The 11,270-nt window shown below is 49.3% G+C and overlaps 1 long non-coding RNA gene across 1 annotated transcript; it reads left to right on the forward strand.

Moving 5' to 3' along the window:
- The first annotated feature begins 1,987 nt into the window (after nucleotides 1-1,987).
- LOC122463330 lies at nucleotides 1,988-10,130 on the forward strand. Its single transcript, XR_006286589.1, has 3 exons — nucleotides 1,988-2,148; nucleotides 5,830-5,949; nucleotides 8,139-10,130. It is a non-coding gene; the product is annotated as an uncharacterized LOC122463330 (long non-coding RNA).
- The last annotated feature ends 1,140 nt before the right edge of the window (nucleotides 10,131-11,270 follow it).

Raw genomic sequence — 11,270 nt, forward strand, 5'->3', positions numbered from 1 at the left:
TTTCCAATGAATTCTTCTGGCTCTATCAATCTGTTTCCGCGGAAGTGAAGAAACAGATTGATAGAGCCAGAAGAGTTCCCAGAAGTCACCTACTACAGGACAGGCCTAACAAAGAAAATAACAGAACGCCACTAGCCGTCACCTTCAGCCCCCAACTAAAACCCCTCCAACGCATTATTAAGGATCTACAACCTATCCTGAAGGATGACCCAACACTCTCACAAATCTTGGGAGAAAGGCCAGTCCTTGCCTACAGACAGCCCCCCAACCTGAAGCGAATACTCACCAACAACCACATACCACACAACAGAACCACTAGCCCAGGAACCTATCCTTGCAACAAAGCCCGTTGCCAACTGTGCCCACATATCTATTCAGGGGACACCATCACAGGGCCTAACAACATCAGCCACGCTATCAGAGGCTCGTTCACCTGCACATCCACCAATGTGATATATGCCATCATGTGCCAGCAATGCCCCTCTGCCATGTACATTGGTCAAACTGGACAGTCTCTACGTAAAAGAATAAATGGACACAAATCAGATGTCAAGAATTATAACATTCATAAACCAGTCGGAGAACACTTCAATCTCTCTGGTCACGCAATCACAGACATGAGGGTCGCTATCTTAAAGCAAAAAAACTTCAAATCCAGACTCCAGCGAGAAACTGCTGAATTGGAATTCATTTGCAAATTGGATACTATTAATTTGGGCTTGAATAGAGACTGGGAGTGGCTAAGTCATTATGCAAGGTAGCCTATCTCCCCTTGTTTTTTTCCTACAAACCCCCCCCAAGACATTCTGGTTAAACTTGGATTATTGCTGTGCACATTGTAAGATGAGCTGTTGCCAGCAGGAGAATGAGTTTGTGTGTGTGGTTTTTGGAGGGGGGGCTGTGTGCGGGGGGGGGGTGAGAAAACCTGGATTAGTGCTGGAGGTGACCCACCTTGATTATCATGCGCATTATAAAGAGGGGTTTCAAAGGGGGATGGGCTGTTGCCAGCAGGAGAGTGAGTTTGTATGTGTGTGTTGGGGGGGGGGAAAGGGTGAGAAAACCTGGATTTGTGCTGGAAATGGCTCTACTTGATGATCACTTTAGATAAGCTGTTGCCAGCGGGGGAGTGGGGTGGGAGGAAGTTTTGTTTCATGGTCTCTGTGTGTATATAATGTCTTCTGCAGTTTCCACGATATGCTATGCATCCGATGAAGTGAGCTGTAGCTCACGAAAGCTCATGCTCAAATAAACTGGTTAGTCTCTAAGGTGCCACAAGTACTCCTTTTCTTTATACAGAAAAGAATGAAACTGTCGCTCTCGTTCCCCTTGGTCTTTCCTTGCTCACTTCCCTGCTAGCAGCTGGGACAGGAAAGGAGAGGGCAGCGTTTCTCCCCTCTGGCTCTGGGCAGCTCCGAGCTCCCACATTCATTTTAATGCAGCCCCCCTGGCACACCTTCTAGCTGACCCAAAGCGAAGGAGACCCAGGCAGCCCAGGGGACAACACAAGGCTGCCGGTCTCGCTTCAGCCCTCCTCCCTGCCATTCTCCTAGCTCTCTCCCTGCTGCTGGGTTCTGTTCCTCAGCCTCTGGGAAACCACCTACCTCTCTCCCCCTGAGAAACTTCCTGTCTAATTAACATTAATTGGTGAATGGCTGGGACCTCCTGGCTGCCTCAGACAGGGTTTTAACCCCTTCCTTGCCTGGCATTTTGCAGGGTACATCTGTCTTGTCATGCTGATCAGAAGGTTAGATCAGGAGACCAAGAAAGCAAGAGGGAGGATGGGAAAGAAGACGAGGATGCAGAGTTCAGGGACTCAGCCGTCAGAGAGTTATCCCCAGGGCCCCAGCAGTCCCCTACAGACTTCCCAGAGAGAGCTCGGACCAGGGAGGAGTGTAGCACGCTCCCTAGCAAATGAAAGTGAGTAGAAGAGCATTTAATGAGGGAGTGATGGGAGTGCTGCAGAGCACCTGCAGCCGGGGCCAGGGGAGTACTGCCCGGGCAGGGTTGTCACGAAGGAGCTGAAGTCAGTGGGAGCTGCAGGGGCTCTGCAGCACTCCCATCACTCCCTCATTGAAAGCTCTTCTACTGCCTGGGGATTTGGAGACTCGCTGTTGCTGATTTAGCTACACCTAGACTTTAGCTGGCCCGGTGGGTATGGCCAGCAGGTAGAGTTGTGCCTGTAGGGCTCTAGCTAGCGCAGTACAAATGGCAGTGGGGATGTTGCCTCTCCCGTGGAGACTCAGGCTAGCCACCTGAGCTCAGAGCCGGGGGCCGGGGGGGCCTGGCAATCCGAGCAGCAACGTCCACAGCGCGCTGGGACTGGGAGTCTGTGGGGACTGGGAGGCTGGCTCCCAGCTGCAGTGCGGACACCCCCTCCTAATTTAGGGCTCCAAAGCCTTGCTACCCTGGCTAACTGAGCCACTGGGCCAAATTCATTCCTGGTGCTATGCCACAGCGGCCTGTTGCTTCCCAGGCATGTTGAGTGTGTTTGAAAATGGGGAGAAAATGAGCTTTGCCAGCCTGGCTACCAGCCTTTGAATTTCCAGTTTACCACATTCAGATAGCACATCCGCCCGAGGCTGCAGCTGTCTCTCTCCTCCACAAAGGCGTAATAGGGAGCTTATGTGTTTGTAATCCAGCGCACAGCGAGGAGACATGTTGCTTAGATGGCATGTGCATTGAGGGAAATATCTAGGGCTTGATTTCATTTCAGGGACTGTATTGCTTCCTTCAGACACAGACAGCACGAAGGGCATGATGGATGCTGTTTTCTTTGGGAGTTGGTTTTCATTGTTCTAGTACAGTCTTCGCTACCGTGTTTTTGTGCTGCATTAACGTGCAAACATGTTAATTTTGTGTTTATGGGATGCAAAAAGATAACAATCAAAGCAAGGAATGGTTTAACTTTATACCTAACCCTACACATCCAGACTGCAGGGTGTACTGACAGTAGACAATAAGAAAAGGAGTACTTGTGGCACCTTAGAGACTAACCAAAATGCAGATGATAATCATGTTTCTTTCTTGGCAAAGCATAGCTTTGACATAATGGCAGCAGCCGACAATTTGCAACTCCATAAACTGGAGACATGATTCTGATTTATGTATGGAGCTAATGGATCATTGCTCCTGTGATAAACTGCTCAGGGTAGGTAGGGTTTACCAGCAAGTGAGTTTCCTTTTGCACATTTTTTTATTTAATTTTACTTTATTTTGCAAAGTCAACAAATTATTAAATCTGAGCAAATATTTCCCGGCTGAAGTTAGATCAAATTACCAAATCCATTTAAGAGAGGGGATTGAATTGCTTTTAGAAACAAACTTGTATTTTAAATTAAAAACAAATATAATGATTTTCATTTTCTAATAAAAAGAAAGATTACAAAAATGCCTCAGAACTGGAAATCAAATCAATGGACTATTGTGGGAGGTGATGGATCAGATCCCACAAACCTTTAGGGTCTATCTGTGTTATAATCAGTTGCAACACATGGGAACATACCCCAGCTAGCTTTAATCTAGCTAGCATGGGGACCCACAGCAGTGAAGCACGGCGTGGCTGGCTTTAGTGCAGACCATTCAGATCTGCCTGGGACACTGGGTACTTCTGAGATGGCCGCTCCATGCTGCCATAGCTTCACTGTTCGCAATAACCTCCCAGCTTCCTTCTCTGCATGGCAGCTTCCCCATGTCCAGATAAGGGTGTTACTTGTTATGGCAGCTTTTCAGGGCTTTAGTTAGCTCATATTTAGAGTGCAAAGCTCCATGGAACAGGGACTGTGCCATGGACAGCACCCAGCACAGTGCTGGTGTTTAGCAAATAATGGCAATGAGGGCTGGTAATTACGAATAATGATTAATTATAATCAATTCCTTATGAATTAACATGTGGAATGTGCTTGGAGATCCTGGAGTGGCACACACTATGTAAGTGCAAACTTTTACTATAATTATTACTCACTCTGCCAGGCCGCAGAAAGAAGACCAAAGCCAGAAAGGCATTTCCAGCCCCCCCATCAAAAGGCTATCACTGCGAGCCCAGGGACTACCCTTTTCTAACCCCATCAACTACCCCGGCCCTAGGTACATTCTGTTACGCCAGTGGGAATGATCCCATGCATAGCATCAGCCTCAGTCCAGAACTCAGGTCTTCTAACCTGGACCCCTGCTCCCACACAGGCAAGATCAGGGCCCTACTTTATTTCACAAGGACCAGCATTTAAATGTGCACTGCCTACAGAGCTGCTTTTCTCTTTCGTTTTACCCAGAAGAAGAGCAACGAAAGCCTTGTAGGAAAGGAGGGAGGGGGTCTTTCCAGGAGGAACACAAAGCATTCAAAAATCTATTGGCAGTATTAAGCAGTCCATTAAATTGCTCCCAGGAGTGCTGGAGATGCATTCTGTTTACAGTGGTGAGGGCAGAAGGCTAAAGTACTTTACTTGACAGACTCCTGTGATTTAAGGCTTAGACTTCATCAGGTTGAATCACAAACCATGTTTGAGTTATCATCAGTCACTATAAATATTAGAGATGTGAGGGCTTGGAAAAACCCATCTAGCTCTCTGTCTCTGTCTCATATCCAGCACAGCACTTCCAGGCTGTGAACCTAAGGGGAGTTTAATTACTTGGACTGGGCAGACCTTTGGACTATGCTGCATTCCAGACATAGCCCAGGGCTCATGATCCCACTTTCCTGAGTGGAAATTTTGGGCTGGCAGAATTCCTGCTTAGCGGCCGACGTTTTGAGTGGCTCCAAGTGTGACATTTAATGCAGATTATATAATGGACTAATTTGCACATTTACAGATCATTTGCCTATGTCCATAAACTTCAGGTTATGGTCAACAAACTATTCCCCAAGCAATGGGTGGGGAGGAAGGAGAAAGTCCTTCTGTGGACTCAATGAAGCTAAGATTTTGAAGCTAGGGACTTTGGTGACTTGAGTTTCGCTTTCTTAGATTCATAGATATTTAAGTCAGAAGGGACCATTATGATCATCTAGTCTGACCTCCTGCACAACGCAGGCCACAGAATTTCACCCACCACTCCTGCGAAAAACCTCTCACCTATGTCTGAGCTATTGAAGTCCTCAAATCGTGGTTTAAAGACTTCAAGGAGCAGAGAATCCTCCAGCAAGTGACCCGTGCCCCACTTCCCCCACAGGAAGGCGAAAAACCTCCAGGGCCTCTTCCAATCTGCCCTGGAGGAAAATTCCTTCCTGACCCCAAATATGGCGATCAGCTAAACCCTGAGCATGTGGGCAAGATTCACCAGCCAGATACTACAGAAAATTCTTTCCTGGGCTTTTGTGGTTGAGGCTGCAAAGATGACATCCTGAGGGTCTTGTGTGCTGTGGGGCGGATGTGGAGCCTATGACCCAACCGATATGGGATATTCCTAGGTAATTAGGGATGTCCTGGCAGAGACGCTCCAGGAGCATTGAGAGGGGGCTACTAGGAGGGAAGCATTTATGCTCGGAATTACCTATATTATGTCTTCAGTTCTACTTTGTGTATTAATTAAACTCAATAAGCCCAGCTGAGGACTCAGCATCTCTAGCTGTGCCAATGCTGCCATCTATAGCAGACTCTCCAATAGTACAAAATTTCCCTCTGATCTAGGGAATCAATCTCAAGACATTTGGTTCTCAGAGAAGAAGCAGAGGGCAGAACTTATCAGACAAGGTGCGAGGATTTTTCAGAGATGAAACCCAGTAACAGTACAAAACACTCCCTGTACTGCAGAGAGCGAAGCAATTGCCCCCAAAGTTTTGTCCGTAGGCATCTGCTCCCTTCCCAAACAAACGTCCTCCTTTTTCCTTCTCCATAGGAATGAACCCCTGATTCTCCCATCTCTAGCCCACTTGGCCATCCTGCACTTCTCCAGCGTGCCTCTCTCTGGTCCAGTTCCACGCTCACTCCGCGCTCAAGAGATGGTGCAACACCACAAGTAAGAAGTCACAGAACGCGAAAGCTTTGCATTCTGGAGTTGAGAAAGGTTATGCTGAGAAGAATGGGAGTTTACCAGCTGGCTGGATGGTTGGCTGGTCTCCCCGCAGTGATGGCTGTCTTAAAAGGAAAGAAAAAGAAGGAGTAGCAGGGAGAGAGAGGAGGTAGGAGCAGTCAGAGATTGGAGTGGAGCAGAAAGGAGTCTTACCCAAGCCTGAGTACATGTTCATTTCAATGGATGGGCAAAAGTTCACAGCAGTCTGGCCACTCCTGATAACAAGCCACCTTCCTTTCTGCAGATCTGACACCTCTAGGGAGCCCGCTGTAGCCTGGTAACCAGCATGAGCCTCCCTCCCTCCCACCCGCCCAGGGACTCTGAGGGGAAGGAAGGTTAATGCAGCAGCTTTTCCTCTGGAGATTTAGGTTCAGGTACGACTGGAAGTGAGCTGGGTGGGCCTTGGAGCTGCTCACCCACTATGGTGGTGAAAGCAGCGTCATCAAACCTAGACAGACCTGGATGACTGCTCAGAAGAGTCTCATTACTGGGTGCTAGGGAACCCTGCAACTCAGGACTGGCTGCCCTGGCCAAGCTGGGTGGGGAGGAAGACTGTAAGTTTAGCCTGCACTATCAGCCCAAAAAAGAGAAACCAGGAGCCTTTCTGTCCTCCACGACTCCATCAAGGAGATACACTGGGCTCTACCTCCCCTCCAGGGCCAGCAGAGGACTGAAGAGCATCCAGGAAGAGCTTCCATGAGCTAAGTGAAACTAGCACGAATATTCAGAGATGCTCCTTCAACCATCTTTCCAAACCCAGCCTCCGGCTGCTCCCCACTTCAAGTTAAACTTGGTGTGTGTGGCTACAGTTTTAGCTGCCAGACATTGTACGTTCATCTCCGATTTCCAGCACATGAAAAAACACCCCATAAATAGTATAGCTGGGTTTTGTTTTGTTTTTTAATTTGAAGCTGTCTTGCAAGCAGCGATGTCTAATCCTTGGAACATCTGCTCAGAGCAGGCAGCAATCCCTTAAATGCCACTGTGCTCTTAAGAAGTTTTCTCCTTCTCTGTGGGGGCTCCTGGAAGAATTTCAGTGACATAAAGCACTTCCCACCGCTCCAGCTACTGGTCACAATACCAATGGTATCTGCATGCTATTATATTCCTTTAGTGCAGCCTGGGGAGGTGCAGAAGAGAATCGACATAATAACATCTATTAATCCCCTACAGCTTGATTTCCCTTCATTAGAAGATAATTTCCCAGCCCAGGTAATAACCGGTATTAGTGAGGACAGCCATTTGCAAAGCAGGCAGAGTCCCAGTGCTGCCGGCGCGTCTACTTTGCACTGGGGAATATCTGCAGGCGGGAGGATTTTGCTAGTTTCCCAGGTTTAGGTGAGCAATAAATTACAAAGTTTTGGGAGAGGTAGAGGAGGGAAGTAGGGAGGGTTCGTGGCATATTTAAAGAGACAGGAGAGTTTTTGAGTTTTTGTGCATTTGGGAAATCCTCTGCTCTGAGTTTTTTAATATATACAGCAGGCTCCAAACTCAAGCAGGTAGGTTGCTTCCTTGAGGTGGAGCCCTGGAGAATTCCAGACTCCACAATGCCAGTGGAGCAACGAAAGACCCATATGGCAAACAGCACCCCCCTCTGCCCCTGGTCTCTCACCTTGACATCCCGATGCTGAGCGCACGGATGGGTCTGCTAGCTGGGTGCCAGCAATCTGTTCCTCGGCTCATGCATAGGAACCCACACCCACAGTAAAAGGGAAACAAACCCAGCCTCATTTAGCGCAGTAGCCGATAATTTTATCCCCCCCAACTTTCGGGGGAGGGATGGTTGGGTGGTTTTATCCCCCCCAACTTTATCCCCCAACTTTCGGGGGAGGGATGGTTGGGTGGTTTCCCTGCAATGATGGGGATTGCTACAGCTGTGAGCCCCAGTCTTGGCAAAAGATTGTGAGCAGAGCATCGCCCGCTGAATGGGCGAACAGGCTCATCTGGCATCTGCTGATTGCTCCTGCCATCAAATCCCAGCATTGGTCCGACCGGCCTGCAAAGAGAACAGGGAAGGCGCGATCAGAGGGGGCAAAGCAACAGAATGGGCAGAAGGGAGGCAGAGGGAATCCCTTTGGGGCATGCAGTGTGGTCCCTTCCTTATTACTTTTTGTAACGACTTGGTTTCATTTCAGATTGGCGTCCATCACTGTCTGGCACCAAGTGTGCACATTTACACACCAGTAGCTCCACTGGAGTCAAGGGGCCTACGCCATTCGACACCAGCTAAGGATCTGGCCCCTTCATTGTGTTAGTTCTTGGAACAGGGACCAGAGTGTCTTCTTGTGCATTTGGATGGTGCCCATCACAACAGGGCCACAATGCAGACTGGGGGCTCCCCTAACGTAAATAATCCTAATAATAAGCAGATACAGGGAATTAATTCAGGGTGAGCATCAGGCATCCTGCAGGAATGAGCCAGCCAGAGACTTCAGCAGCGAAGGGCAGCTACAGAAGCACCCAAAGCATGGACTGCAGCCCTGGGAAGGAGGGGGTATTTGGGGCTCCACTGGGGTTACCCCTCCACCCACCATCTGCCTGGACCGGCACTGTGTAGAGAAGACCCCCACACAAACACTCCAGGGCTACTAGGGCCCAGCTGGTGCCTCCAACCCTCTCCTTGCCATATGGACCCGGCAGGGAGGAACAGGCCAGCCCGTGGGAGCAGACTGCAGAAACAGACCAAGCAGGGACTTTCAGACAGCTGGAGAAATGCGGACACGGTGAACGGAACTTCCTCTGTCCTGTACGGATTAGCTGGTTGCTCAAACCCTCTCCTGCCCCCTCCCTCTCCTCAGCTTCACCCCACCCGTGCCCCACTGACTCCCTCCTCCCCTTCCCTTCAGTGTCCCCTCTCCCTGCCCGTTTCCTCCATTCAGCTGATCCCTGCCTAACTAAACCCACCCCCAAAAACTCACAGACCTGGCATGGCATTTGCTGCCATCCCATTGTTCACTCTGCCCGTGTGTTCTACCCCTTCTCCACCCTGGGTCTGTCTGGTCTAGTTAGACCGTAAGCTCTTCAGGGCAGGCACCGTCTGCTGCTTGGTGTTTGTACCACACCTAGCACAATGGGGCCCCGTTCTCGGCTGGCCCGTAGGCACTGCCATGTTAAACATTAATAGGAATAACGCTACTCACTGGAGAGACTCCCATGGACTGCAATGGGCTTTGGAGCAGCATTTGAGCCCAAAGGCAGGATGTCTGGGTATTTCAGCATTTAGACCAATGCCAGCTAATCTATGCAGCACGCGGGGAGAGCTGGCAGAGCTTTGGGAGGAAAGAAATCCCACCGTACTGAACAGGGCACAGACATCCCCAGCAGTGGGGAGGCTGCAATCAACACATGCAGCATTGCTCTTTTGAGTTTCAAAGCTAAAGTCCCTCTGTTCCACCGCTCCCCTCGCTGTCCTGACCAGGACCATCTGGCGGATGGAAATGTACCATATTAGAGACATATGCATGAAGGCAAAATATCCACCCAGCTCTTCCTTGAGGAACTGCTGTCACAAAGTGGATTTCTGAGGCAATTGCACCAGACTCAGAGCTTCTAAGCACAGCAGTGCATGGCATTTGCAAGGAGCATCTCAATCCCTTAGCACAATGCCAGGATACACCTCACCCCAGCAAGCCCTCTCAAAGCCACAGGGGCCCAGCAAGTAGGCAGCCTGGTCATGTCGGCTGAAAACTTCTTGAACAGATGCAGTTGGTAGTGTGCACACCTTGGTACTGCTATCTGGGCCACCCAGCAGCCTTCGGTCTAGGGCAGCACTTCGGATCCCAGCAGTTTTGGGGAGAGTGCAAAAAAACACCAACAATGAGGCAAAGCCACAGTATGTTTCACTGTTTAAAAAGCCCGCTGGGGACAACAGGATAATTCACTGCCAAGGCATTCATTTGTTTATTTATTATTAATATTTAGCACAGCTGCGTCCATGCTGTGTCTAAGGTAATTATCGTGTGTAGACAAACCCAGCACATACAGGACACTCCACATGTATGTCAGCATGCGATGCAGTCTGTGGGCATCTGCCAGAATTGCAGTTCTCCCAGCTTTTGTGAAACACCGGAGGCATCAAAACCTGGCCCATCTGAAGGACATGTTGGCAGCTTGGCAAAAGCCAGAGAGCAGCACCTGACATGTATACAATGGTACAGACTGGCCTCTGCTGGCTTTAAAAGGGTGGTGAATCCTGCAGAGTCTGCAGGTCACTGCCCATGGTGCTCCATCTTGATCCAATAAGGGCTAGAAAAGGGATGATCAGAGATGGGCCTGATCTAGACTTCTGAATCTAAACCTCCCCAGAACATGAGGAATGTTCAAAATCCTTATCTAAGATCAGAGCCAAACCGCCTTATTGAGGAACCCAAGCAGAAAACCCCTCATGCTTAGAGGAGTTTGAAATACAGACTCAGAGCTGGATTCCGGACTCTCAAAGGCAAATCATCCTGCAGAGACTCCTGGTCCCAGCATGCAGTTCTGCACCTGGATACCTGCAACAATAAGGATTTTTCTGCAATCTGGGCCTCAGAGATTACAAGTCCCGCAATGCAGTGTTCTCCGTTGCATCAAGCAGCCAGTCGCAGTGCATTCTGGGACCTGTGGTCTCTATGGGTTGCACCTCTGCACTGCAGGTGGAGGTCATGTTGTCAGACCCTGTACCTTCATCTGGCCCTCGGGGCACACCCTGCTGCTGCGTTTCCAACCCCACTTTCCTTGCAGGGCTGATCTCAGCTTTGAATGGCAGCATTGCCAACCCCAAGTGTTCAAAAATCACAAGGCAGCCTCACCAAAAATCCTGAGATTGTGTAAAAATAATCCAGATGCTGTACTTTTCATTTGCCTTCTGCTTTTTGAGCCTTTAGGGTGCACTGGGGTCACATTTTGAAGCTTTCTCAACAGCCTCAAGGGCTAGAAGCTTACTTTTTCTTTAAGAATGTAGGCTGAAATCATCCCAGATCCACTTGACTCCAGGAGCTGGGGCTTTAAGGGAAACAATAATGATCATGAGATTCATGACAAAATCATGAGAGTTGGTGACACTGGAATGGAGAGTTAGAAGGAGGAGATTTATAGGACTAGAAATTGGTTTTCCAGGGATGCGAAACGCTCAGTGCCCCAAGCAGGGGTTCCTTTGGGTAGCAGGACTGTCACCTGAGAGCACTGGTTACTATTGCTCAGCAGCCGCGTGCTCAGCAGAATAGCAAGTGCTGCTCTGGATGCCATTGCAGAGGGACGGAGCTGGCTGCTACCTCCTTAGCCAGGTC

Source organism: Chelonia mydas, chromosome 19 (genome assembly GCF_015237465.2).
Source record: "Chelonia mydas isolate rCheMyd1 chromosome 19, rCheMyd1.pri.v2, whole genome shotgun sequence".
In the NCBI taxonomy this organism is placed as follows: Eukaryota; Metazoa; Chordata; order Testudines; family Cheloniidae; genus Chelonia; species Chelonia mydas.